Source organism: Suricata suricatta, chromosome 3 (assembly GCF_006229205.1).
Source record: "Suricata suricatta isolate VVHF042 chromosome 3, meerkat_22Aug2017_6uvM2_HiC, whole genome shotgun sequence".
NCBI classification, from domain to species: domain Eukaryota; kingdom Metazoa; phylum Chordata; class Mammalia; order Carnivora; family Herpestidae; genus Suricata; species Suricata suricatta.
In genome coordinates, this window is record NC_043702.1 from 127,792,705 (window position 1) to 127,817,670 (window position 24,966).

Genomic DNA, 24,966 nt, shown 5'->3' on the forward strand with positions numbered 1-24,966 from the left:
ATTTGACATACAACAAACTGTACATGTTTTAAAATATAATTTGATAGGTTGAAATATGTTAATTGTGAAACCATCACCTCAGTCAAGAAAATGAGTGTCTGTTTCTTCTAAAGTTTCCTTGCATCCCTTTGTAATCTGACTACCTCATCCCTCCTAACTCATCACCAATGACCACTACTATGCTTTGTCTTTAGAGATTAGTTTAGGTTTTCAAGAAATTTGAATAAATGGAATCATACAGTATATACTTCTTTCTAGTCTAGCTTCTGTCATTCAGCACATTTTGAGATTCTTCTCAATGAAGATGTTTATCTTAGAGAGAGAGAGAGAGAGAGACAGAGAGACAGAGCATGAGTGGGGGAGGGGCATAGAAAGAGAGAGACACAGGATCTGAAGCAGGCTTCAGGCTTCTGAGCTGTCAGCACAGAGCCTGATATGGAGCTCCAACTCACGAACTGCTAGATCATGACCTGACCTGAAGTCCGAAGCTCAACTGACTGAGTCACCCAGGTGTCCCAGCACATTTTGAGATTTATCCATGTTACTTCATGTGTCTGTAGTTAATTCCTTTGTATTGCTGAGTAGTATTCTATTGGTTATTCCATAATTATTGATTAGTTGGTTAAATGTCTGACTTTGGCTCAGGTCACGATCTCATGGTTTGTGAGTTTGAATTGACAGCTCAGAGCCTGGAGCCTGCTCTGGATTCTGTGTCCTCTCTTTTTCTGCCCCTTCTCTGCTCACACTCTGTCCCTCTCTCTCTCAAAAATAAATAAACATTAAAAATTTTTTAAATTGGGTTTGTTTTATTGAGTTATATGAATTCTTAATATATTGTGTATATAAATCACTAATCAGGTATGTGATTCATAGTTGATTTTTCTCAGTCTATGACTTCCCATATCATACTCTTACTTAACACTGGCTTCAAAGAATATACCCTTCTAATTTTGACGATACTAATTGTTTTTTCCTTTTATGGGTTGTGCTTTGAGTATTTTATTTCAGAAATCTTTGTCTTAGGTGCCTGGCTGGCTCATTTGGAAGAGCATGTGACTCTTGATCTCAGGGTCATGAGTTTGAGCACCATCTTAGGTGTAGAGTTACTAAAAATGAGTAAATAAATAAACTTGAAAAAACAGAAATCTTTATTTAGCTCCAAGATCACATAGATTTTCTCCTATGTTTTCTTCTAAAAGTTTTATGGGCGCCTGGATGGCTCAGTCAGTTGGTTAAGTGTCTAACTTCAGCTCAGGTCATGATCCCGCGGTCCATGAGTTTAAGGCCCTGTGTTGAGTTATGTGCTGACAGCTCAGAGCCTGGAGCCTGCTTCAGACTCTGTGTGTCTCCCTCTTTCTCTCTGCCCCTCACCCACTCATTCTCTCTCTCTCTCTCTCAAAAATGAGTAAATTTAAAAAATAAAGATAAAAGTTTTATAATTTGAGGTCTGTGATTTGTTTTGATTTTATTAGTATGGTGCAAAATAAAGATTTTGCAAAAAATTAATGAAAAAAATATGGATATCTAATTGTTCCAGCACTATTTGTTGAAAAGACTATTCTTTCTGCACTCAAATGCCTTTGCATCTTTGTTGAAAATCAAATATATATGTGGGTCTATATCTGGACTTTATTATACTCTATTGTTCTGTTGTCTATGTTGAATCATAAGCATACTATTTTGATTACTATAATTTTTTTTTAAGTTTATTTCTTTCCAGAGAGAGCATGTGTACAAGCAGGGGCTGGGGTGTAGAGAAAGAGGGAGAAAGAATCTTAGGCAGGCTCCACGCTGTCAGTACAGAGTCTGATGTGGGGCTTGAGCTCACAAATCATGTGCTCATGATCTGAGCCAAAATCAACAGTTGGACACTTAACCGACTGAGCCACCCAGGTGCTCTGATTACTATAGTTTTATAATAAATTTTGAGTATAAATCCACTAATTTTGTTTTTCTCTTTAAAAGTTATTTTGGCTACTTTAGGTCATTTGCATGCCCATATAAATTTTAGACTCAGCCTGCTGGGGGATTTTGATCGACGTTGTGAATCTATAGATTACTTTGAGGGAAAATTAATATCATAACAATATTACGTCTTTCAATTTAGGAACATAGTACATTTCTCTCTGTATTTTGTCTTTAATTTCTCTCTACAAAGTTTTCAGTACAGTTTTATACATTTTTTGTTAGATTTGCTTATAGGTATTTCATAATTTTGATATAATAGATTGTGTGATTTAAAAAATTTTGATTTAATTATTTTTTGCTAGTATATAGAACTGTAATAGATTTTTGCATTTCATCTTGTATTCTGCAGACTTGCTAAGCTCATTTGTTATTTCTAGTAGATTTTTTTTGTAGATTGAGTATTGTATATAGAGAATCATGTATATTGGCTGAATATAAAGAAGCTTTATTTCTTTTCCAATCAGGATGCCTTGTATTATTTTTTCTTACCTGATTACATTGACTAGAACTTCCAGGATAATGCTTAATAGAAGTGATGGGACAGACATCCTTCCTGATTTTAGGAGAAAAATTTTCAGTCTGTGATGTTAGCTTTAGGTTGTTTTGTTTTTCTGTAGATGCCCTTTATCAATTAGAAGACATTTTTTTCTATTCCTAGTTTCCTGAGAAGGTTTTTTGTTTGTTTGTTTGTTTTAATCAGGAATGGGTGTTGAATTTTGTTAAAGCATTGTCTGCATTTATTAAGATGATCATATGGTTTTTTCATTTTTAGGCTGTTAATATTAATTACATTGATTTTTGAGCCTTAAGCCATTTGCCTTCTTGGCATAAACCATACTTGGTCATGTGTTATTATCCTTTTTATATATTGCTTGATTTGTTTGATTTGCTAAAATTATGTTGAACAGTTTTGCATCTATGTTCATGGAAGAATATTGGTTTGTCGTTTTCTTTTGCTATGCCTCTGACTTTGGTTTCATAGTATGCTGAAATCATAGTCTGCATTGTAAGGTATTTCATTTTTAGTTTTTGTAAGAGTTTGTATGGAATTTGTAATTCCTTGTACATTTGGTACAATTCATCAGAGAATCCAGGTGGACTTGGATTTTTCTCTGTGGGAAAAAGTTTTCACTTCAAATCCAATTTCTTTAATAGATAAAAGACCACTTTTGTTATTTATTTCTTATTAATGAGTTTTTATGGTTTGTGTCTTTGTAGAATTCCGTTGGTTTTGTCTCAGTTGTTAAATTTTTCAGCATAAAATTGTTCATAATATTTCCTTGTTTTAATATTTGTAGTTTCTCTAACAATGTTACTGCTTTTATTCCTGATACTATAAATTTGTGTCTTCCCTATTTTATCCCCCGTCAGTTTGGTTTAAGTTTATCAATTTTAGTAATCTGAAATTAGTTTCATTTTCTTTTTAAATTTTTCTTTTTTTTCCTGTTTCTTTCTTATTTCACTGATTATTTATTTATTTATTATTATTTTTTTAAGATTGTGAGAGTGCAAGCAGGGAAAGTGGCAGAAGGGAAGAGAGGGAGAGAATCTTAAGCAGGCTTCTTGTTCAGCATGGAGCCTGATGTGGGGCTCTATCCCATAATACTAAGATCATGACCTGAGTTGAAATCAACAGTTGGATGCTCAACCAACTGAGCCACCAGGCCCCCTCACCCCTCCTGTCTTGATCTTTTATCCAGTCTTGCAATGGGATTTTTAGACAGTTTATATTTAATGTGATTAATTATTTATATTTAATGTGATTGGTTGGGTTTGAATTGAATAGATGGGTTTAAATCTATCTTACTATTTTTTATTTGTCCTGTTTTCTCTCTTTTTGCTCTTTTTTTAAAGGCTATAGTTGAGGGTTTTTTTTTTTAAATTTTTAATGTTTGTTTATTTTTGAGAGAGAGAGACAGCATGAGTGGGGGAGGGGCAGAGAGAGAGAGGGAGAGAGAGAGAGGGAGGGAGGGAGAGATAGAGGGAGAGAGGGAGACAGAGGATCCGAAGCAGGCTCCAGGCTCTGAGCTGTCAGCACAAAGCCTGACACAGGGCTCGAACTCGTAAGCACTGAGATCATGATCTGTGCCAAAATCAGATGCTCAACTGACTGAGCCACCCAGGTGCCCCATCTTTTTACTTTTTTAATGCTTTCTGTATTGTGTAGTTTTTGTAATTCTTCTTTCTAGCTTTTTTGTATTATTTTATTGATTATAGTTTATAGTAGTCTTCTTTTTGCTTATAACAGTCTACCTTCAAGTAATATACTACTTCTCGTATAGTATAAGAACCTTATACTAATAACATTATACTCCCATTTCTCACCTTCTGGCCTTTGTTCTATTGTTGTCCTGCATTTTACTTCTACTTAAAAGTCCACAACAATATATTGTTTTGCTTTAAATAGTCAATTATCTTTCAAAGGGATTTAAATAATATGATAAAATAGTTTTAGTTGCTTCAGGCAGAAGGGTAAATCTAGTCCTTATTAGTCCATGTTGGCTGAGAACACATGTCCTTCTATATCTGGTTTGGGCCTGAATAACCACATGGCGGGGGGCAAATCAGTAGTACTCTTTTCTTTCTGCAGTTTCAAACCTCGTGTTTGCACATCCTCAGGCATATACGATCTTGAGCTCGTGGAAGTGCAACAATTGGGATTCTTTAGTGCCTTTACTTTAGTGCTCCAAGGAGATCAGATCTCCTTCCGGTCACTCACATAGCTATCTAATTCAATACAATCAAAACCTTCATGTGTTACTTTAAATTCCTTCAAATATACCACAAACTGATAATGGCATAAGCCCTGGCTGCAAATTTCACAGCACATCTCTTCTGGTAAACGGTGGAGTGGAAGTTGGGAATGCTTATTTGACCTGAATAAATCACTGAAGCATATTCTTCCTTTCTTTGAAGGTGCTGATTTTTGGCAAGCAAAGTAAATTTTTCTAGGTTTAGACTAAACTTTCTAAGCTTCTTATTAGCAAGTAATTAAGCTACTAAATCATGCTAACTATTAGGTTTTAAAACAGCAATTTTTGCTAACTACATAATGGGGAGCAAGGGTGAAAGGGCTGCACTTGGCTCACAGACTACACGTAGCTCCGGCAGGGCAGGGCCTTCTGCTTGTTGGTTCACCATAGATATTTTGACTGAAAAGAAAACAAATTGATTTAGGAACAAATATGTATGTTGGCAGGCTGAACCTAAGGCACAATTACTTATGGGCCCTATCCTAATGGTGTTTATAGTTTAGTCAGGGAAATCATTATTAATGAAACACAAATATAAAATTACAATCTAACAAATACTGTATATGGAAGTACATAGTGTTCTAAGTGTGTGTAACTAAATGATCTTATGTAGAGAATAGAGAAGACTTTCTTGAGGAAGTAATTAAGATCAAAAGGGTAAATAGAGTTAATTGGGTGAAGGGTGTTAGGAGTGGGTGAAATTCCAGATGGAGAGGATTGCATGTCTTGGTGTTAGTGAGCCTGGCAAGTTTGAGAAACTGTATTAAGACCAGAGTGGCTGGATCACAGTTAATAAAGGGGCATATGGTATACGTTGAGGCTAAAGAAGTAGCCAGGTGTCAAGGATTCAGGCTTGTATTTGCTTTAGGAAAAGTCTCTCTGGCTGCTATATAGAGAGTATAGGTTGGTGTGCAGCAGAGAGACCCGTCAGAAGGTTTTTGTACTTTGGGCAAGAGCTAATGGTAATTTGGGCAAGGAAGAGGATGGAGGAGGAGAGAGAAGTAGACAGATTTGGGAGATATCTAGGAGGTTAAAATGGATAAGATTTGGTAAAGAATTAGATATGGGATACTCAGTAAGGGAAGAAATGGGGAGATGTGTGAAGAGTAACTTCTAGTTTAATGGGGTAGAAGACTGGAGGGATGTTGGTACTATTTTGTAAGATATATTCTTCTTTCTCCCCTAGTGAACTGGAAGCATTTTTGTTTCAGAGAAACATATATTTTATTAGGGATGTTTTCAAACCCTATTCATCCTTTATTTATTAACAAAAAAAAATTTTTTTTTAACATTTATCTTTGAGATAGAGACAGAGTGTGAGCGGGGGAGGGGAAGAGGGAGACACAGGATCTTACACAGGATCCAGGCTCTGAGCTCTCAGCACAGAGCCCGATGTGGGTCTGGAACGCAGGAACCGTGAGATAATGATTTGAGTTGAAGTCTGACGCTTACCTGACTAAGCCACCCAGCCACTCCTCCTATTCATTCTTTAGAACCCTGCACAAATAGGACTTCTTTCTTGAAGTCTTTCCTGATGTTTCTTTATCTGCTTTCTCCTGTAGCTAGAAATAAATTTTTGCCTTCTTTGGAATTCTATTAAACTTTGTTTATATTTGTTTATATTTCTGTTATGAAACTTTTCATCATCTAACATATTCTAATTATTTGTGTATTTTTACTTCCTCTTTTATACTGAAAAAGGTGTGTTGAAAGGGAGTTTTGTTTATTTTGATTGTTTCACACCTAACAGTAACTGTTTCTTAAATGAACATATACTGTGGCCTTATGAACATGTGGATTCACTGAAGGAGTATACTATTTCAGTAAATTAAAACTCTTGAATACATTAGGATATCTACATACAAGAAGAATTCACTAGGATAATATAATGGTAGATCTTTCATGACTCCATTATTTAGATCATTAACAATTATTAGGGGTGCCTGGGTGGCTCAGTCGGTTGAGCTGCCAACTGTGGCTCAGGTCATGATCTCACAGTTTGTGAGCTCGAGCCCCACATTGGGCTCTGTGCTGACAGCTCAGAGCCTGGAGCCTAGTTTGGATTCTGTGTCTCCCTCTCTCTGACCCTCCCCTGCTCATGCTCTGTCTCTCTCTCTCAAAAATAAACATAAAAGAATTTAGATTATTAATGTGGGATCTATGGAAAAATATCAGTGACTAAATATGCCACCAGCCTGATACTCATGAATTGTTGAACGGAATGGGTTTGGAATGTTAGGTGAAGTGTGAAAATGTTAGTGTGCTTTATCAGCAATCCTATTTTTGTTGTGTATGAGAAAAAAATAGATAAGTATGGAACTGTTCATCAATTTTCTAAAACCGACATCAGAGTTGAAAAAATTGAGTATTTTGGGAGGCATATTAAGTCAAAAAGAAAATGATGCTGTCTTCTTTAACTATGCTTGAGTCAAAAATGGTGAAAATGAAATTGACATGGGCATTTACTTAAATAATATTTTCAGGTTCTCAGGAATAAAGACTGTAGTAGGAATGCTGTAAAAATGATTGGATGTCAAAAATGACCTGAGACGTCATTTTTCTGTTTACATCCTAGCACATCATCTTAATGTGTATCCAGGGACAAAATGAATCAAAATGATTGATTCATGAACTGGCTGTACTATTTGTTAGATGAAGGTATGTTTGTGGTGCATGAAAAACCGTTATTGGAGAACTAGGATTTTTGTAACCAGTAAAGTTTTATTTACTTTTTGATATACCTTATATAAAATTATAGCTGAGGTAAGTGCAGTTTTTACATGAGGGAAGAATTAATGACACAGATTTGTCAGATTTTATAGTCTGGTTATTCATCATAAGATGAATCTGTAATATTTCTCTTTCTTTGCTCACACATTACTCTAGACCCTTTAATTACATAGTATTGAGAATTTATTTTTATTTTTAGATCTAGTTGAGTTGGCCAGGGGCTAGAGGTAATAAACCAAGTATGGTATAGTCTGTGAATAGAGAATGCTAGAATTTTATTACATATAACATTGGTGCCAAATTTAATATGAGAACTAGTGTTGTTAAAAATGAGTTTTTCAGACCATCTTATGCAGATAATCTGCATAAGAATTACTGGGAATGCTTTTTAAAATGCAGGTCAGTGGACCCTTCCTACCTCCATCTCCCGCCAAGCAAAATATATTTTCAATTAGCAATAATCGCGCCTCGGATAAACCTCATTGGCTACGATACTGCCACTGCGCAAAGCTAAAATATATTTTAACAATATATATTTCCCAAGTAATTTGGTTGCACATTAAAATTTGAAGCCTTTTTTTTTTTTTTTTTTTTTTACAGAAGATTCAGTGTGTTATACATATTGCTTTCCTGTTTAAAATGGTTAAATTAGGAGATCTTTGAAGGTGGGTAAGAACAAGTATCTATTTTTAATTTAAGAACCAAATATACTGTGTACCTTAAATTTATATAGTGATATGTGTCAATTATTTCTCAGTAAAACTGGAAAAAATTCTTATCACCTATGGGAGAAAAAGAATCAAATAGACTTTTTAGAAATTTAAACAAAGCTAAGATAGACTTTCAGCATTAATTTCATTTATTGCTTTCTCCTGAGGATGCAACTTGGACTTCAACTTTTATCATTCAGGGCTTTGAATATCTAATATTTGTTTAAGCAAGGTAGAAAAGTACTATAACTTTTTTAAAGACTGCATTTCAATTCCTTTTGGGCAGAAGAAATACAAATAAGCTGCACATTCCCCTTACCTTTGCTATATACTCTCATTCCTAGTGTTCTTCCACCTTTCTGTTTTTCCATAATTGACCTTCATTTAAAATATAAAAAGAGAAAGGAGGGAAAAAATAAGAGATTTTTCATTTAGTGCTGTATGAAATTTAGTATTAGGATATGTTTACCTATGTCATGATTTTTAACTCCCTTCCCCCACCCCGAAGAAAATACCCAGAACTCCAGAAAAAATGAAATTGGACCTGCTCAGATTATACCCATGGGTGCTCCTGAATCACTTCCTGGGCACTTAAGGGACTTTGGGTATAAAATTTGAAAACTGTTGACGGAGAGATAGTTAATATTTATTAAATTATGGGTAGAGGAAAAGGAAAGTCTGAGGTACTGTCAAGGCTGTTCAGTCTTTAGAGCAGTGGATCTTAAGCTGGGATATTTTGCAATTGCCTTGCCCCCCCCTCCAGGACATTTGGTCATGTCTGGAGAGTTGATTGTCACATCAGGGGAGGGAGGGGAGCTGCTAGTATCTAGTGGGTGAGGTCAGAATATTGCTACACATTCTATGGTGCCCAGTACAGCCTCTGAGACAAAGAATTGTCCTACTTAAAATGTCTGTAGTACCTACATTGAGAAACCTTGCCTCAACGAAACAAGTTTCCTAAAATGTGGTTTGGTTTATAGACCATATTCTCTGCAAATAAGAGTTCGCAGACAAGAGGCGAATGTTTTTGTAAATGAGTAAGTAGCTAGGTAGATTGATATTATTGTTAGGTTACTCTTTCATTAGGGTGTTTATTTTGCAGATAGTTTGATTAAACAGGATTTCTCTCAACAGTTTTGACAAAATCTTTAAGAAAATAGGTTATTTCTATTTTATGTATGATAGCCTATTAGATGTACACTGCATAGTACAACAGTAGCTTCTCTCTTAGAATTGACCTCTCCCCTTTGGAGAGTGGGTCTCTTTTATTTTATGACCAGCTGATTTGAGTTTTTCATTTAAGAAATTTGAATTACCTTTATTGAAGTGGGTTGACTTTTTTAAAGTGGAAGTATTTCTAGTTATGGAATCTCCTTTCTCCATAAACTTATTTCTGTTCGTGCAACATCATTTTAATTCAGTGTTAAGGAAGTGCTATAGAAAGAAGGAAAACATGGAGTTTAGAATGTTATGTTTTAGTCTTTGAGAAATAATTGCCTGCCTTCCTCAGACAGTCACAGAAAAATCCTGGGGAAATTGATGCCTAAATGTTAATTAGAAAAATTATGTTAAGTTCTGATCACCCCAAATGCATCCTTCAACCTTATTTCCTATTTACTAGGTATGTAACATTTTAGCCAAGTCCTGTGGCATTATATATTTATGTGTACCACATTTCACATCATTTTTGCCTTTTTTCAGGGGAAATTTAAATATCTGATTAGTGAAGACTGTTGGAACTATATTCTTACTACCTTATCTAACAGTTTTCCCTAGGTTTTTTTTTTGATAAGACATTGGGACGGTATCTCTTCATAAGCAATGTAGAATATATACTTACTAGCCTGGGTCAGTTAGGAATCTAATAACTGGGAAGAAGTTTGTCATAAATCTTGTAGAAAATTCAGTACCCCAGTGCTTTCGATGGATGTAGAAAACAACAGCCAGCTTTTAGAATTTCACCCAGTTTTATGGTCACAGTGGTTAACACGGGTTTTACCTAATTCTTTTCCTGGCATTGAAGTGACAGAAAATGATTTTGTTAAGTAGAAATAGAAGGTATTTGAAAACAGTAATTTTACTTGCAGTACAATGCATTATCATCCTATTTGATGTTAAATTTGCTAGTTCAGTATATATAGGAGATGACTTTTGAGTTCACACTGTGTGGAAACTGCCACCTGCGTCTAGTTACCATGATTTGTAAGTTCCCAAAGAACTGTTTATATTATGATAGCCTATTTTTCAACTGATTGCTCTCTCTCTGATTATTCCTATGCTATTGCCATGATGAACTCAATCCTTTGTCTTTAGAAATAAAATGTAAATTTGGAAGACAAAACTAGAAACATGCTTTTTTTAAAAAACTCTTCTTTTTGAGCAAAGTAGTACAAAATTAGATTGTCAGTTATTCTCTTACAGATTGAATACTTTCTAAGAATACTTATTATGGCAGCATAAATGTTAAGTTGATCATAGTAAAATAAAATAAATTGTAAAATATACATAACATAAAATTTATAATTTTAAACATTTTTAGGTGTATAGTTTAGTAGCGTTAAGTACATTTATATAATTGTGCAACAATTACCAGCATACTCCACAGAACCTTTTCATCTTCTTACACTGAAACCTGGTATCATTGAACAATAATTTCCTATCCTTCCTGGTAACCACAATTCTACTTTCTATGCTTATGAATTTGAGTATTCTAGGTACCTCATAAATGGAATCACACAGTATTTGTCCATCTGTGGACTGACTTATTTCACTTAGCATAATGTCTTCAAGATTCATCCTTATTGTAGCACGTGTCAGAGTGTCCTTCCCTTTTTTTTGTTAAAGTTTATTTATTGAGAGTGAGAGCGTGAGCGATTGAGGGAGAGAGAGAGAATCCCAAGCAGTCTCCATGTTCTCAGTGCCCAGCTTGACGTGGGGCTCCAATCCACGAACTGTGAGATCATGACCAGAGCTGAGGTCAAGAGTTAGATTCTTAAGCTACTGAGCCAGCCAAGCATCCCTGGGTAGCTTTTTAAAACTGGATAATATTCCCGTGTATGTATAGACCGCATTTGTTTATCCAGTCATCTGTCAGTGGACACTTGGCTTCCTTCCACTTTTTGACTATTGTGAATAATGCTGCTATGAACATTGGTGTTCACATACCGGTTTGAGTCCTTGCATTCAGGTTGTTCGTTTAGGTATCTATCCGGAAGTGGAATTGCTGGATCGTATATTCTGTGTTTATTTTTTGAGGAACCTCCATATAGTTTTCCACAGTGACTGCACCACTTTACATTCTCACCAGCAGTACACGGGGTTCTGATTCTCTACAACTTTGCTAACATTTATTACTTCTGTTCTTTTGATAATTGCCTTCTATTGAGTGTGACGTGTTAGGTAACTCACTGTTTTAATACCACAAGGTTTTTGGTTTTTGGCTCTTTATTAGAAAAATGTCTCTGTAAATATCTCATTTTGTTTTGTTTTTGACGTTAAAAACTTAAACTATTTTTCACAAGAGTATATATAAACTTGCCCACATTCTGATAATGTATGTGATACTTTAACCAGCCTAAAGTTGGAACGCCCTAGGTTTCCTGCTCTCTCGTACTTAGTAGCTAGGACCGCTGAACAGATGCAGAACCAACAACTGAAGAATCTGTTCTGTGCTTCAGTGGTTATTTTCCAATTCCTCCTCCTCATGCTCTCCGTGCACACACAGATCCATCCACATCCTCTTCACTTGGGGGTATCATCTTACTCACTAGTTTTCAAAAGCTGTGATTCTAATTCTATTATCAAACAAATGATTTTTCTCACATCTCCTCCACCCCTACTGCAAACTTTTCCTGTGACTAGTCATTCCTTGCAAACATCCCATGAGTTTAAGTTTTTTGGAACTATATTGTTTTGTGAGTTGGAGCCACAGAGATACTGGATTGGGTCAAGTGTAATCTCCCTACTACAGCAAAAATATAACAACATATGTAACGTTTTCTATCATAGCTGATACAGTTGTACATTTTTTAGACAGTTGGCAGATACTTGAATACCTACCAAAGGAGTAGGGCTTGGTGTTAGGTATTGTAGGGGATACAGATAATTATAATAACTAGTCTTTTGTAGTGCATACTGGTGCAAGACACTTTTTTAGACATTTGTTATTTGTAACTCATGTGGTTTTTTAAAGTTATTTTGAGAGAGAGCACGAGTAGGAGAGGGGCTGAGGGAGAGGGATAGAGAGAGAAGCAGGCTCTGTACTGTCAGTATGGAGCCTGACGCGGGGCTCATACCCATGAACCCATGACATAATGACCTAAACCAAAATCAAGAGTCAGACGCTCAACTGACTGAGCCAGTAACTCAGGTAATTTTTACAACAACGGTATGCTGTTACTTTCATTTTGCAGATGAGAAAACTGAGGCCTAAGGAAGGTGAGTATCTTAGTCAAGGTCACAGTGCAAATGATAGAGGTTGGAAATGAATCCAGGTAGTATGGCTCCAGACCCTATGCTCTTAATCTGTACTCTATACTAGAAAGTGGAAGATAACGGTTCCTACTCTCAAATAACCTATAGACCAGTTGAGGTGACAAGTCTCAACTTCATCCAAATAATATACATATATATATATTTTTTTTTTCTTTCAAGGTTGAAAACTGTAAACAAATGCTGTTAAGTAGGAAGATGGGTGCAATTTAGTTGACTAGGTAGGCAGAGCAGTGCGGAGTCAGAATTCTGGATTCCAGCAGTGATGTTGTGTAGGAGCGTTGAGCAGCTGGGGTAGGCTGTGCGCTGTGCATATGCACTCTGTATGAGGAGGAGTGAAGGAAATACCATTCTCTTAGGCACAATTTCTTCATTTTAAAAGAATTTAGCTGTGTACATGTAGTTATATTGAATAGTTTATTATAAAGTCCTTTTGTTTTTGGTTTATTTAAATAAAAATATAGGAAAGCTTTAAAAGTAAGTATATTTTTATAACACAGCTGCCTTTTTAAGGGATTTCTAGCTACATTACCCCTTGAAAGTTGTTCTGTATAATCCATGGGAGATAATGGGGAAATGGAAGAGAAGAAGGGAGCAGCTGCATTATTTAATCGCCATAAACGACTTTTGTTAACTTTTAACGCTTCAGGTCTGTGCTCGGAAACAGCGTGTGTCATGCATTACACAGCATACTGTCATGGTGCAGTCTGCCTCCTCATGACTGTCCATGACTGAGCAAAACTGACTGGTTTGATGGAGGCCTGGCCTTCGGTACAAGGAAAGCAAACATCCACTTGAAGCAGCTAGAAGATTAAGAGTATTTTTCATTCTTTAGTCTTCAGTTTATACCTGCTTTTCCTATCAGTCATATTGTGACCCACAGATTATACGTTGAGGCCACTCTTCTTGGATTAATTATATTAATTTCAGAATATATCACAGATAGAAAGGTATAGTGATTTGCGAGACTTACCAAAGGTTATTCATATTTTAAAAGCAACTTCATTCTAATAGTCACTTTTATCTAGTACTTAATGATAGTATATTTAAGTATGTTTGGGGTACTTGGGTGGCTCAGTCAGTTGAGCGTCCAGCTTTGGCTCAGGTCATGATCTCACGGTTTGTGGGTTCAAGCCCTGCACCGGGCTCTGTGCTGACAGCTAGCTCAGAGCCTGGAGCCTGCTTCAGATTCTGTACCTCCCTCGCTCTCTGACCCTCCCCTACTCGCGCTGTCTCTTTCTGTCTAAAATAAATAAAAAACATAAAAAAATTTTAAAAAAGTATATTTAAGGCCAGTGTTTTCTTTTGGCTTTGAATTATTCTTAAATCTTAGGGAGATATATAGCTTCTTAAAAATTAGCATGGAAAAAACAGAAGCATTTAAAAGCATAAGGAAGTGGTTGTCCCCTTTTATTTCTGTGGGAATAATAAGAACAGCACTAACTTTTCCCTACCCTAAATAGTGAGTATAAATGATATAGCATTCTTTTGTGTCATTGATGGTGCTCCTCTGATTTTTAAAATTTCAAGGATAGATTATTTGGGAAGTACACATCTTTTTGGAACTTAGGTTGAAATACATTATAGAAATGAAACTTAAGACTCAAAGAGAAAATGAAATGAACATTTATTTTGTAACTTTGTGACTTTTAGGTTGGAGATCTATTTCTACAGTGGTCATCTTTGTATAAAAGGCCTTTAGTATGTTTTTTTTTCCCTCAATACTTACTGTAGAATCTACAGTTTGCATGCTTGTACTCCCCTAGCCCATACATACATTTTCTCCTTCAGTCTCTGATCAAGACAGTTATACACAATTTCAGTTGAATTCTGTCATTGTTACTTTGTTTCTAAAGAATAAAAGTTGGCGGGACACCTGGCTGGCTCAGTCAGTAGAGGATGAGACTCTTGATTTGGGGGTTGTAAGTTCGAGCCCCATGTTGGGGGTAAGGTTTACTTAAAAAAAAAAAAAGTTTGCAATGTGGAAGAGAGGGCTAGATAGAGAGCAGAGCCTCTACCCTACTCTTTATTTATTTATTTATTTATTTATTTAATTTTTTAAAATGTTTTATTTATTTTTGATACAGAGAGAGACAGAGCATGAGAGGGGGAGGGGCAGAGAGAGAAGGAGACACAGAACCGGAAGCAGGCTCCAGGCTCTGAGCTAGCTGTCAGCACAGAGCCTGACGCGGGGCTCGAACCCATGAAAGCGAGATCTGACCTGAGCCAAAGTTTGAGGCCCAACCTACTGAGCCACCCAGGCGCCCCATACCCTACTCTTTAAAGCATATAAAACTTTAGGAGGGAGCAAATGCTTGCTCTAGTGGCTTCATTACTAACGCTGTGGAAAACCAGTGGTGAAAATGCCTGTTTTCTTTGGAAGACATTTCATTTTGTGGAACAAAATTCAAAGGGACTTTAGAGATAGTTTAGTTCCTTCACCTGAAATTTATTATTCAGGCCTTCTCACCCTGATGAAGTCTTCTTTCTATAACACTGCCTAGGTATTTATATTATTTTTTCAGTGACCTAAGGAATTTCTTTTCCTTTGAAAAACCTCAGGATTCCAAAAATTGATCCATATAGAAAATGTTTATTGCTTTATAAACAAATGGAGTACCTGTCAATTTTTGTTCTTTGAAGTTAGATACAATAGAGCTCCAATCCTGGTTCTTCAATTTATTAACTGAATAGCAAATTTCTTAATCTCTCTATCTCAGTGTCCTGGTCTGTGATATGGAAATAATAATAAAAATCTACTTGGGTGGGACATCTGGGTGGCTCAGTCGCTTAGGTGTCTGACGTCTGCAGATCATGATCTCATAGTTCCTGTGTTTGAACCCCACATTGGGCTCACTGCTGCCAACACAGAGCCCACTTTGGGTCCCCTGTCTCCCTCTCTCTATGCCCCTCCCCCCCAAAGTAAATAAACATTTAGGGGAAAAAAATCCAACGAACAGCTTGTTGTGAGGATTGGGTGGGTTACTCTATATCAAACTAGTAACATTATAATACAAAGAATGATTTTATGTGATTTGGAATATAATGCTCTATTCCTTTGCTTTTGTACGTCTTTTTTTAAAATAGCTTTATTGAGGTGTAATTTACTTAGTATAAAATTTACTCATAACTATACAATTCATTGATTTTTAGTAAATTTATAAAGAGTCGTGCTGCTATTACTTCAGTTTTAGAACATTCCCACCCCCACGCCCAAAAGTTCCCTTGTATCTGTTTGTAATTAATTCCCATTCCCATTTCTGACAATCATTGACCCACTTTCTGACTCTCTGAATCTGCCTTTTCTAGACATTTCATTTAAATAGAATCATATAACATGTGCTTGGTTTCTTTCACTGTAATGTTTTCAATATTCATTCATGGCTGTGAATCTGTACCTCTTTTTTTTTTTTTTTTTTCTTTTTAAAGAGAGAGCACACAAGGTAGGGTGAGGAACAGAGGGAGAGGGAATTCCAAGAAGACCCCATGTGCAGCCTCGAGCTCGGGGCAGGGTTTGATCCCATGACTCTGGGATCATGACCCGAGGTGAAATCAAGAGTTGGTTGCTCAACTGACTGAGCCACCCAGGCACTCTTGGGATCCATTTTGAATGAAATTTTTGTGTGTGGTATAAGAAAAATCTACATTTGTTTCTTTCCTTTTCCTTCCTTTTCCTTTCTTTTTTTTTGCATATCCAATTACCCTGTCAGCATTTGTTTAATAAGAAAAAACTGTCCTTTTTTTAATCAAATGGTCTTGGCATCTTTGTTGAAGACAATGGGTCACTAAGACTATTTGTGAGTTTTTGTAGGTTGTATGCATATTAAAACATGTTTTTTTCCCTTTTAGTACCAGCACAGTAAAGTATAATAATTAATTTTTTTATGTTTTATTTATTTTTGAGAGAGAGAGAGAGAGAAAGAGAGAGAACAGTGGGGGAGGGGCAGAGGGAGAGAGACAGAGGATCTGAAGCAGCCTCTGCCCTGTAAGCAGCAAGCCTGAAGCAGGACTCGAACTCATGGACTGCCAGATCATGACCTGAGCCGAAGTCAGATGCTCAACCAGCTGAGCCACCCAGGTGCCCTAGTAACAATGTAAAGAAAATATCAACACTTACCTAGCAAGATTTATCTTTTAGAATTAACATAAATGCCAATATTGCAACCCTTCACTTCTTATAGGATATGGATATTTGCATAATTATGGAAGAAAACTCTTCATTTCATATGAAGAACAAGTCTTTTCCATATTATATCCAAATTCAGGAGAGTGATTTGTAAAACAGGTACAGCATATTTTAAATTATAGCTCACGTTAAACATGGTTTATTAAAAACAATCTTTACATCTTTATTCTTTTGTCAGTTTGACCCTCTGGTATTGACTTCTACCCAAATTTCAAATGTAAGTAATATGTGCTTGATAACTGGCAGGTCATACAACCTTTAGAGCATGAAAGTCCAAAGAAAAATGCTTAGTTGCCATTAAATATCCCCCTGGCACCCCTATTTTGGTTGTGTGAAAGAACATTTTCCTCCTAAGAAATCCTATATGGGCGCCTGGGTGGCTCAGTTGGTTAAGCCTCCGACTTCGACTCAGGTCAGATCTCGCGTTCGTGGGTTCGAGCCCCGCGTCAGGCTCTGTGCTGACGGCTAGCTCAGAGCCTGGAGCCTGCTTTCAGTTCTGTGTCTCCTTTTCTCTCTGCCCCTCCCCGTCTCATGATCTGTCTCTTCTCTATCAAAAATAAATAAAGCATTAAAAAAATTTTTAAAGAAATCCTATGTAATTTTAACCACATCATCTCTGCGTGAGAGGATTTATTCTTAATTTTTGTGTATTTGGTATAAATCAAATGTTGAGTAATATCTTGACTATAATATTATCAACTTGAATAGTTTATCATATGGGAAATATCAAAAGCTATATGTCACATCCAGCATATTTGATTTTGTTCCAGTCTTGGGATGTTAATCTTTGGAGACTAAAGATTTTTTTTCTTTATTGGCCAGATACAATCAAATATTAATCTTGGTCTTCTGACTTTGCTTTTTTTTGTCATATATTTCTTCCTTCTTTCCTTTTCCTTTCCTGCCTTTCATACCTAAAATGTATTTGTAATTTGGTTCTGTTAGGTTATTAGATGAATTTGCATAATTTGCAGACAGTAAGAATGTGACCCATTAAGTGTCAAGACTGTTTTAACAACAAACATTTTGGATGGAAATATTCAAATTCATTTTCTTGCCTTCTTAGAAAGCATATACCATGCTGAATTTAACATTATCTTTATAACTATTAGGGGTGGTGGTGGTAGTGGTGGTGGTTTTTCCAGAAACGTAATAACCTGAACATTTTATATCTGTTATCTTATTTCCTCATCAGCTCACAAATTAGATATTCGTATCTTTAGACTAAGGATTAGGCAGGCTGTCTCCAGGGAAGTAAAATAACATTAATCTGCCCAGTGTCACATGATTTGTGAATGGCAGAATGTACTATAAATTCTGGGCAATCTAACCCCATAGTTTGAACTTTTTTTTTTTATGTTATTATTTTTATTTTTGAGAGATAGACAGAGACATCGTGAGCAGAGGAGGAGTCACAGGATCTGAAGACAGGCTCCGGGCTCTGAGCTAGCTGTCAGCACAGAGCCAACGCGGGGCTCAAACCCACGAACCGTGAGATCATGACCTGAGCTGAAGTTGGACACTTAACTGACTGAGCCACCCAGGCGCCCCACAGTTTGAACTCTTAATCACTATGCTGCTTTACTTTGACATCTTTATAAAAATCAACTATTGCATGCTGCCAGAATGTTCTTGGTAGATTTTGACATTGTAAGACTGTTCATCCCTATTTTAAAATCTTGATTTGGCTATTCTTTTCTGAGTCTTTATATATGCTTTTCTAATCAGGTTTTCCTTATTTAGAGGCTTTAAAAAAAAACCCCACTGAACTCACTACTGTGGCTGGAGCGAGGACTCAGAAACAAGCCTTTCTGAAACCTGGTTCCCAACCCCATGGAGCTGTCACACCAGCCATGGACTGTTTACACCAGGACAGTTAGAAGTTAGAGAAACACACCTCTATCTTGATTAAGCCATCCTAGGCCTCTGTGTTAACAGCCAAATTTTATATTCTACCTAATTTACTGAACAGTCCACTGGGTATTTACTTGTTTATTTGAGGGGGGGGGAGAGGGAGAGAGAGAGAGAGCTTGAGTGAGTGTGAACTCAAGCAGGGAAGGAGCAGGGGGAGAGGGAGAGTCTCAAGCAGGCTCCACACCTAGCTCAGTCTGATGTGGGGGCTCAATCTCAAGACTGAGATCATGACCTGAGCCAGAATCAGGAGGTAGACGCTTAACCAACTAAACCACCCAAACACCCCTCCACTGGGTCATTTTATTTTAATGTTTATTTTTGAGAGACAGAGAAAGAGCACAAGAGGGGCAGAGAGAGAAAGGAAGAGAATATCTCAAGCATGCTCCACACTGTCATCTCAGAGCCTGATGTGGGGCCTGAACTAATGAACCATGAGATCATGACCTGAGCTGAAATCAAGAGTCAGATGCTTAATGGACTGAGCCACCCATGCACACCTCCAACTGGGTCATTTTAAACAACTGGATGTCACCTATTAATGTTTGCATCTAAAATCTTTATATTTGCCAAAGTGATTTAATAAAAATCTGCACAGGGAAAAAAACCCCAAATTTACTACTATTGCTATAGCATCCTGTTTTCATCCCTCTTATTTCTTCATAATCTTCTATAGATTTGAAGATTAGATACGTAAGCTTGTTAGTGTTTCTAATGGCAAAGTGAATAGATCATGAGTGATGATATGTAAATTGTATAATTTACCTTCAGATATGCACATTGTTAATATAGTAAGATGTCAATTAGAACACTTAATTTTTTCTAGAAGGATCAAATACTTTATTATTGGATTTAAACATGTATCTTATATTTTTGTTCTATTTATCTCGTTGGTACTATGACATGATTTAAAATTTTTTTTTTTTACCGTTTATTCATTTTTGAGAGACAGAGACAGAGTGTGAGTGAGGGAGGAGTAGAGAGAGAGGAAGACACAGAATCCGAAGCAGACTCCAGGTTCTGAGCCTGACGCGGGGCCTCTGTCAGCACAGAGCTCAACACGGGGCTCAAACTCACACAGTGAGATCATGATCTGAGCTGAAGTCGGACACTTAACCAGCTGAGCCACCTAGGCGCCCCTAATTTTTGTAGATTTATTCATTTCAAGTTACAAGAGATGTTTGTAAACAAAGTTTGTTTATTAAAATTTTTAATTCTAGAAATAAGTGAACAGCTGGTACTTTGTAGTCAGTTAAGTCTACAAATATTAATTTCTGCTATATGCAGTGCTGGGTGGGATACAAATACATATTAAGCATGGCTTCTCCCTTCAAAAGGAAATAGAATACAAGCATTTGAAAAGTAAATAATTTCCAATTGAATGTATACACAAGAAACTGCTGATGATCATTAGCTCTGGCAATAGAACTAAGGTCTGGATGTAGGAGAATATAACTTTTTTACTCTGAAATTTTTGCAGTGAGCTTGTTTCACAATATAAATGCTTGAAAAATAACAGTGACTTTAAGTAACAGTTCAATACCATAGTAGAAGCAGTTTCCCAGTGATGAACTGATGCATGATACTTGTTTAAAGTGGGGGAGAAATCTCTCTGGGTGATTAACTTGGAGATAGAATTTGAATTGCAAGATGGGTTTTACTTGAGGTTTAGAGGATGAGTGGCATGACTTTGTGATTTGTACATCTTTTATGTTGCTTTCATTCATCTTTTGTCATTTGGAAATTTAAATGATACCTTTACAAGAGTTTGACTGGGGCAGGGAATGGAGTCTCTGAGATAAATAAGGGTAAGTAAGGGTACAGTTTGGGGTGTTAGAGCTCAGTGCATTGTCTACTGTCATCCTTCCTTTACTGCACCCCTTCTCGTCCTCTCCTTACTTCATCCATCAGTAAACTTACCTAGGTGGTCCTAAACATGAAACTGAACACCTGTCATCTGCCTTTCCATGATTATCAGCTGTAAGTAAACCTAGCAACTCTACAGACAGCAGGACAGACTTGAATGTCACATATGTGAGAGGAGAGATTTTCTTAATCTCAAAAAAGTGCCACCAGAAAATGCTTCCTATTGTTTTATTTTGTTTTAAAGGAGTGGCAGGTGTTAGTGGGAGGGATAATAATTTGAGTTCTATAACTTACTGCCTAAAAAAACTTTGAAAATTTTTCTGATGTGGAATTAGGCACTTTAGTATATTAAGAGTTTCCATAAGAGTTCTGAGTGGGGCTCTTGTCCTGCTATGACAGCCTGTTCACAGGACTCATGTAAGAGAGAAAGAAGGAGAAAGGAATTCCCCCTGAGGTTTAGAGAAGTCATCCCAGTTGGGAAGTCCAAGGAGAGGCTGCGTTCTGACTAAGTCTGGCAACAGCTCTACCTTACTTTACTCACCTTCTAAAGGGTACTTTATTTTCAGATAATTATGTTCTTTATCAGTGATTGTCAAATCAGGGAGAGGTGTGACAGGATCATGTGGTGGGATCTGTTCTAAATAAATAGCTATCTTGAGCCTCAAGATTCTGATGAGTGTTGGGAAAGGGAAAAGGTTGAGGCAGATGTTCATGAGAAACAATGTGAGGAATTTAATAATTGAGAGATTTCTTAATTCTTTATCTCCTGCTGTATAACAAACCATCCCCCAAAACTTAGGCATTTAAAACAACAGTGACCATTTATTACCTCACACAGGTTCGCGGGCCAGAAATTCAGGAGCCAGTCAGCAGGGCTACGCTGAGTCACTGTGTCATGACGTTGTGGTCAAGACGTTGTGGTCAAGACGTTGGCCAGGCTGTAGTCATCTGAAGGCCCGTTTGGGGCAGGAAAATGCTCACTCGTAGGGCTGTCATTAGGAGGCTTCCTCACTGGGTATTGTCAGGGAGCCTTAGTCCCTACCTGTGTGCTTCTGTCTGTAAGCTGTTCGAGTGTTCTCAGGGTGTGGCTGCTAGTTTACCCTACAGTGAGTAATCCAAAAGAGGGAGCAAGGAGGAAACTGCAGTGCCCTTTATGACCTAGTCTTGGAAATCATATACTGTCACCTCTGCCTTATTTTTTTTTTCTTAGAGGTCACTAAGTCAACCTTTCCTTAAGGGGAGGGGACTTAGGCTTCATGTTTAAATGGGAGGAACACTAAAGGATTTGAGGATATATTTAAAAACTAACATGGGATATAAAAGAAAATTAATTTCTTTTTTCTAATAATTGGCATTAAAAATATTTTGAGTCTTCCATAGCAAGGTATGGATATGTATTCATCAAAGACCTTGCCTTTTGGAATTTTATAGCCCTGGTTGAGAAAGTTAGATATATATGTAAATAGCAAGAAACCAAGATAAAATGTGATATATTTCCAGAGTACCTGGGTATTGCTTTTTCAAATTAACTTTGCCTTATTATTGTTCCAATTTATTAACCTTAATTGGAGAGTGTTAAAAATCTTGCCTTTTCATTAAAAAAAATAAACCTGCCATTTTTGAGTATGTATTAGCTGAGGTCCTTGGAGTAAACTCAGAAATTCTGTAATTTGCTTAATTTACCTGTTATAATAAATGTATAAAGCATAGAAGAGAAAGAGCACAACTTGAATATACCTTATGAAATCTTTGAGTCTCAGGAGAAATAGCTGTTGTTCCTTTAATGATCCTAGTTAGTTAACTGCCAATATAAAAGAAATACAGATACCAGATGAAGGTTCTGAATAAAGAGTTAATTATCCAGACTGTCAGTTTCTAGATCTTTACATAATAGCTACAGTCCTTTTTGTAGCCTTGTATTTAATTAAGCATTTCCTTCCAGGAAAATGGTTTCTGTTTAAACAGAGAGGTAATATAGTGTAGTAGAAAGATTATGGGTTTGGAGTTTGACAACTTTGGGCTCAAATCTTTGCTTTGTTATATATTACCTATGTGACCTTGGACCAGTATTCAATCTCTGCATCTGCTTTCCTCATTTATAAGAATAATATCTATCTCTGAGCTTTACTGTAAAGATTCGATGGAAGTCACGTGAAAGGTTGCCCAGTGTTTCTTAGATATACCGTAAATCTTAGTTACTTTAATTTTACTCCTGTCCTTAAAGAATGAAAAGACAAGGCAGTGAAAGGTTTCCTTGAGGAGATATATTTAAACTAAGACCTGATGATCCAGCCCTATCCACGCAGGGGAAATAACGTGCAGACCTGTAGGTGAAGACAAGCTTGGCAGCTGAAATAACTAATCAACGCTCTGTGCCTGCACAGAGTGGGAATGAGACTTCAGAGGTGGGCAGGAGCCAGATCTTAAGGCCCTTTGAGGTTGTGGCAAAATGTTTTTGTATAGAATTCTGAGTTTAGTGTAAACCATTGGAGAGGTTAAATCTTCTAGCACCATAACAATGATTTCCCAGATTTTGAGACAGCAGGCTGCATTAAATCCCAGAGAAGGGAGTAGGTTTTCTTTTGTTATTCAGAATCTGAGAATCTAATGTTTATTACTTAGTTTCTTTTTCCTTTTTCTTTTCTTTTTACTGGTTTCAAGATTAAAAAAATTTTTTTTCAAAATCCAGTGAATAAACTTTTGTAGAGGAGATCTGTGTAGAGCTAGGATCCTTTCTCAGTAAGAACTTTAAGTAAAATAACTACAGGAGTGGAGGTAGTCTGCTTGTGCTCTGAGAATTAAAGTTCTCTCCTCCTCTGTTCCTCTTTCTTCTAGTTATTGCTACAGAAGTTAGGGCTTGAACATTTGAAGGGAGTTCTGCTGTCTCCCTCTGTTGTTTTATGGTGTGGATTTTATTGTTGGCAAGCAGCTTTTCTGGAATACTTTTAAGGTCCCTACACTCTGAACCTCTTTTTTCTCTTCATGTGAACAACATTCATTTCTCTGCATCTATCATCTGGAATATGTAGTAGGGAATTAGAATGAGGATTAATTTATTGACCTCTTAAAAAAATTTTTTTTGCATTTATTTATTTTTTAGAGACAGCATGAACAGGGGAGGGACAGAGAGAGAGGGAGACACAGAATCGGAAGCAGGCTCCAGGCTCTGAGCTAGTGGTCAGCACAGAGCCTGATGTGGGGCTCAAACCCATGAACTGTGAGATCATGACCTGAGCTGAACTCGGGTGCTTAACTGACTGAGCCACCCAGGCACTCCAAGATGACTAATATTTAGTGAATTCTTACTGTGTTAGACCATGTATATTAGGTCCCTTGTTATTTCATTGAATCCTTATAAATGTTTTTTTTTTTTTTTTTTTTTTTTTTTGAGAGAGAGAGGGTGCAAGTGAGTGAAGGGCAGAGAGAGGGAGAGAGAGAATTCCACAAGGGACAGAGAGAGATAAGCGGGGCTCACCTGAATTGGGGCCTGTGTTCACCTGAAGTGGGGCTCTGGGCTCAAACTCATGAACCAGGAGATCGTGACTGAGCCGAAGTCAGATGTTTAACTGAATGAGCCACCCAGGCATCCTGAATTATAAACATTAAAAAAAAAGTTTATGTATTTTGAGAGGGAGAGAGAGTGAGAGCGAGAGAGCGCAAGTGCATGCGGGGGAAAGGGCAGAGAGAAAAGAGAGAGAATCCCAAGCAGGTTCTGTGCTGTCAGCACAGAGCAGCCCCCCACTTGGGAGCTCAATTCCAAGAACCATGAGATTATGACCTGATCTTGTGAGCCAATATCAAGAGTCAGATGTTGTTAAACTGACTTAAGCCACCCAGGCTCAACACAGATGATACTCTCTAGAGACTGAGGATGAAAGAATGTAAGTAACTTGCCCATAGTCATGCGTCTCTTATGTAGTACAGTCAGGAATTGAACCTAGATCCATTTCTGAAGCCCTGTATGTCCTTCCTTCCTTTTCCTTCCCCCTCCTTTCCTCCTCTACCCGTCTTCTTTCTTTTCTTCTCCTTTCTTTCCTCTTCCCATCTCTTCTGTTTCATTTCCTTCTGTTCCCCTCCTTAAAAAATATTATTACAGAAGCAGTCCAGGTACATTGTTGAAAATTATAAAATATACAATTTATATTTTACTTAAATATTAAGCAAAAGTTAATTCCCACCATTTAGAGCTTGCCATTGTATGAACATTTAATGTTAACTTGCTTTTTTCCCCAGCTGACTCCCTCTACAGTTCAATAAATTTTCATTGCATCTTATGAGCCAGTTAGCTCCAGAGTTTTCTTTACAACTAATTTGTCCAAACCAGTATCAGACTAGTATCACACATTTCATT

The 24,966-nt window shown here is 36.9% G+C and overlaps 1 protein-coding gene, 1 long non-coding RNA gene and 1 pseudogene across 5 annotated transcripts in view; 1 reads left to right on the top strand and 2 right to left on the bottom strand.

The window, feature by feature from the left end:
- The window catches only part of LOC115288109, a 31,743-nt gene extending 10,221 nt beyond the window's left edge, over positions 1-21,522 (bottom strand). Inside the window, exons 1-4 of one of the 2 annotated variants that reach the window (XR_003906809.1) lie at positions 21,445-21,509; positions 9,478-9,595; positions 8,481-8,539; positions 5,058-5,120 (exon numbers count right to left, since the gene is read on the bottom strand). This is a non-coding gene — a long non-coding RNA (uncharacterized LOC115288109). Of the gene's footprint in view, positions 1-5,057; positions 5,121-8,480; positions 8,540-9,477; positions 9,596-21,444 lie in introns of both variants that reach the window. The other variant, XR_003906810.1, reaches the window with a different exon arrangement.
- The window catches only part of RASAL2 (RAS protein activator like 2), a 353,784-nt gene that overhangs the window by 17,713 nt on the left and 311,105 nt on the right, over positions 1-24,966 (top strand). The window lies entirely within an intron of this gene.
- LOC115288729 lies at positions 7,800-7,963 on the bottom strand (annotated as a pseudogene).